Here is a 5293-nt window from a genome sequence, read left to right as displayed (position 1 = left end):
AAATCCATTGATGGGAGTAGGTGTTTTATGTAGAAGTAAACAAAATTATTTGAATTTTACTGACCTGTAACAATTTCATATTTATATATTTATTGAATATAAAATCAATATACTTATTAATTTTAGTACCACCCTTGTAATAATACCATTATAGATTTTGCAAAGGTGCACTGTACAGCTTTTGTAAAACTTTCAGTCATCATCAATGGTATTTTGCCTAAAAGCAGAGTCAAAGCCTCCATTTTCCTGATTTCTGTTTACTTGTGGCTCTTCTCATTTTTGCATACTATGCTATTTCTACACTATTTTTGCCATCTTGGTCACATCTCAGTCTCCTTCCATTTAATCTGTCCTTATTTTTCTCAGCACACTTTCTGTGAGGCAGAAGCACTCATTGCGAGACCAGGTACTTGCCTTTTGATTCTGTTTTGAGAGGTGCAGTAAATTATTGTTTTGTTTGGAAGACAACTAGATAGATATGTTGATACCACTCGTAAGTATTTTAGTAAAGTTTTTTAAATCAATAAATTACCTTGACAGAAATTTAAAAACAGCCACAGAAATGCAAATAGATTTTTGTGGTAGACTTTGTAAAACAATCAAGTCTGAATCTGTGTTGTGCCAAAGGTGTGTTGCTCTGGGGTTGACTTTGAAGTGAGTGCATTCAAGGCATGAGACACTTCTAATTCTGACAGAGCAGCACTTTAATTAAGAAAGGAAATGTAGAAGAAAAAAGTAAATGCCTTTTGATCTCTTTATAACTCACAAGACACTTTAGGACTATTGATAGTAATGAATATACATTATAATCTATTAGTCAGTGTTAATTTTGCCAAAAGTATGTCTAATGTAATAAATTCATCCATTTATCTATCACCCATCCCTTTTCAGATTTACATCTTACTAGTTGAGATCGGAGCAATGGGTGCAAGATACAGACCAGCTTTGGATGAGATACTAGTTCATCTTGCATCACACTCACTCACCTGAGCTATGAGAAGGGATTACTTTTCATTTCACCTAAACTGAGATTAAGAAGAAACATGATTGACGACTTAAAAATTGTGACAGTAATTAATACAGTGGATCCCAGTTATTACTTTAAAATAAATTCTGCAATAAGAACACATGGACACAAGCTTGTTAAGGGTAAATTACACACAAATTTTAGACATTTTATTGTGGTGGAGAGTAGGACTTTAGGGATCTTCATATCTCAATTTGAAGTTATTTTGGATAATCTAGGCAAAGAGAGTGGATGAGCTGGTTGGGTTAAATGGCCTGTTCCACAAGTTTTTCTAACATTCTCACACAAAGACAGTATAGATATAAATTCAAGGCTAATACTAAAAGTGCCAGAGAACTGTCTGAATCGTGGTTATCTAATGAAAACACCATTAACAGATATTTGGATATGAACCCAGCATATTCAGGCTTGAAAAGAAGAACATGCAAAAAATAAATAAGACTTTATAACCAACACCCTCCAAACCCCACCTCATCAATCCCCACCCCTCTTCCAAATCCACCAGCTCCTCCCCTCCTTATTTGCTATATATTGCCTTAGATTCCTGTAAATCTTATCATGTTCCTTTGATGATGATTCCTGGTAAGAATAGAAAGCTTAGGAATAAAAACTGTTTAAACATATGTGAATCATTTTCTCCCTGTGTGGATTTCCAGCTACAAATTCTACATACAAAATCCTGCTTAGGGCTGAAGCTACAGTACATCTAGGTTCAACTTTATCAAGAACTGATTCTGGGCAATGAGAGCAAAGACTGAAACATATCTGATCCTACTTATGATGGAGAGGAGAACAAGAGAGGATGCATCTTCAGTGAATACTTAAAACACACAGAAGCCTTTAACGACTTATGGAAAAAGCAAAGAGAAGCACAGAATGATAACAACACACAAAGCAAAACTAACATAAAACTATAAGAATGTTCAGCCAGCTGGAACAGAAAAAATGAGGAACAGAAATGTTTTCACAACATAAAAAGAAGAAACTAAACATCTCTTTAAAAATAAAAAATTAGAAAAAGAAGAGCAGAGGAGGAACAGGGGCACTGTAGGCAGCGCTGCCAGCTTCTCATGTCCAGTGTCTTGTGTTTGAACCTAATGTGTGGATGTTGTCTGTATGGAGTCTGCATGCTCTCCCCATGTATGCATAGGTTTCCCTCCCACACTCCAAATGACACACCATAATCTGTTATTTGCCAATTCTATTTGGCCTTCTATGAATGTTTATATGGGTAAGAACTGTGTTGGACTGAAGCCTTCTCCAGGGCTGTTTCTTGACTTTCAGCCTGTGCTGTTAGGTAAGGTTGTGACTCCCCACAACCCTGAACTGAATTAGCTGGAACTGTGAACGTTACATTTAACAGAAAACAGTGCTCACTTCTGCATTGAACTCTGTGTACTCATATACAGGCAAAAACCTGCAGGCACTGTAATGAACTCTGCTCTTTATATAATATAAGTGTAATCTATATATATCAGCTAGTTCTAACTTTTAAGAAAAGATATGTCTTCAACTTACCATGTACAGCATCTGTTTTTACTGATTTCAGTTTTAAATAAATACAACTTTGATCTCAGTTCTCCAAATGTAACTTAAAAGCTGATTATTACAAACAATATTGCATGCTAGGAAAAAGAAGTTTGAAACCAAGTCTGGTACGCTAATTCATTTCCAACAAAGCTCAGAATAATAACTTGTTGAAAAGAATAAATAAAAACACCTACATTGTGGATGTAAAATGAGTTGTCTTATATTAGCATGAGAAGAGGAGATGCCTGTAAACAATAAATGAACAGAACTGGTTATGTTCTAGGCCCAGCCTGGACACCCTAGATGTAGTAGCAGAGAGATGGATGTTGAGTAAGCGCTGGCTGTTATAAACAATTCCTTAATTGCAATGGAGCAGGTTCTGCACAAGGTGGATTCTCCCATGGTGTCACAGGGAGCACTACCAAAGGTCTCTTTTACCAGCTATCATTACATGTTACAAAATAATCACTAGCAAGACCATGTTTTCTGCAATATTAATTCATTTTGAACAAAAGAGTGATCAATATACCCGGTAATCCCAGACACACTAATCTATGCAGCACCCCTCCACTTGGTGATGAGATGACCTTACTGAACTCTACTGAGGGAGTGTTTTCTTGCTTTTAAAAAAACACAAGTTTGGCTGTTTTTCTGTGCCTATCATTGCCATCCCTTCAGTATGAAATAAAGTTGGAGAGTTTATGTAGAATCCAGGAAATGCACAATGTAAATTGTTAACAGCTTATTCTTCCCTCTATTTTCCTAACCCTCTTATCTAAGGTAGGGATGCAGGACAGATGGAGCTTATCCTAGGAATCTTTGGGTGAAAGGCAGGTACAGTATAATCGATGGACAGGGAATTTTATGATTTATATCATTGTTTTATCTTGACTCTGTTCTGTGTAGTTTGTATATGTCAACTGCTGTAAAAAAAAGGCTTTTCCATTGCTATTATCAACAATGGATTCAGAAAATATTCAGACCTCTTCACTTTTTGCACAGTGCACACTTGAATGTTGTAGATTTAATTTCAGATTGATACATTTTCCATCTGTCCCTCAATCTACACTCAATATTATGTTTTAAGTAAGTGAAAGCATGCTTTCAGAAATATTTGCAAATGTCTTAAAATTCTAATACTAAAACGTCTCACTCATATAAGTATTCAGACCCTTTGTGGTGGCACACCAGATTGTGGTCAGATGTATCGTTTTGCTTTAGTTCACCTTGAGATGTGACTAGAACTTCAGTGGAGACCACCTATGGCAAACTGTATTAATTGCAGATTATTTAGAAAGGCACACACCTTTGTTTAGAATGTCCCACCATTCAAACTGATTGTCAGGACAAATCTAAGCCATGAATTACAAGGAACTCTCTATAGACCTCAGCAATCAAACTGTGGTGAGGCATAGATCAGGACAAGGGTATACAACCATGTCTAAAGCTTTGAGTGCTCCCAGGATCACAGTGGTCTCAATAATTGTGAAACCAACATGACTCTTCTTAGTGTGTTGGCCAAACTGAGTAACCTGGCAAGAAAGGCTTTGGTTAGGGAGGTGAACAAGAACCCAATCACTGTAATAGAGATTCAGATGTCTTCTGCTAATGTTGGAGAACCTATGGGATAGGAGGGCCATTTCAGCAACACTTTATCAATCTGGAGTTTATGGTAGAGTTACTAAACAGAAGATATTTTTGAGTAAAAAGCATTTAAAGAACTCTGAGACAATGAGGAAAAAAAAGGTTGTTTGGTCTGGTGAGACAAAAATGGAATTCTTTGGGCAGAACTGTAAGCTCCATATCTGGCAAAGACCAGGCACTGCTCATCACCTGCCTAATACTTTCCCTACGGTGAAGCATGGAAGTTGGTAGCATCATGCTATGTTGGGGGCTTTTCAGTGGCAGGAACAGTGAGAGTGGTCAGAACTGAAGGGAGGGTGAATGCAGAAAAATACAAAAAGGTCCTTGAAGACAGCCAGCTCCAAAGTGCATGCAGCCTTAGACTGGGGCAACAGTTTACCATTCAGCATGACAATGACCCAAAGAATATAGCCAAGATGATGTTGAAATGTCCAAGAGTTGCCCAGAGAAAGCCTGGACTTAAACCCCATAGAATATCTATGGAGAAACCTGAAATGGGCAGTTTACAGATGTTTCCCCTCTAATCTAATGTTGCTTAAGAGCATCTGCCAGGAAGAATGGGATAAACCTACTAAATGCAGGTGTGCAACACTTGTAGAGACTTACCCAAGGAGATTCAAAGCTGTAATGGTTGCTAAAGAGACTTCTACAAAGTACTCAGGTAAATTTTTTGCTCCTGTTCCAGGGTATGTAGTTTTCATTTAGCCTGGAACTATCATGGGTGGTGCTCAAGTAATGAATTGTGTTGACCACAAGCACTGGTGCCATCTTACAGATCTGTTAGTAGTTTGGACTTTGGAGCATTATCAGTACAGATGGAGCGCTTTTATAGTGCATCACTCATTATAGCCACCTCCCAGGTGTGCTGCACCAAAATCTGTATTAAAGCAACAATCTCACCCATGAACTCCTGATTGCACCGCACTTCACATTGCATAACTCTTCTTTGTAGGTCACATATTTTGCAGTTCCTGTTGTGCAGATGGAACATAACATATCAAACCATGGACTACAAAGCCCTAGATTGCACAGGAAAGCGCCTCCTGTGACCTAACACATGACCAATCAAACTACACTAAATCCTGTGCATTA

Source organism: Polypterus senegalus, chromosome 15 (genome assembly GCF_016835505.1).
Source record: "Polypterus senegalus isolate Bchr_013 chromosome 15, ASM1683550v1, whole genome shotgun sequence".
Classification (NCBI taxonomy): Eukaryota; Metazoa; Chordata; class Cladistia; order Polypteriformes; family Polypteridae; genus Polypterus; species Polypterus senegalus.
The sequence above is the reverse complement of the archived record's forward strand: the minus strand, read 5'-3'. Positions refer to the sequence as shown.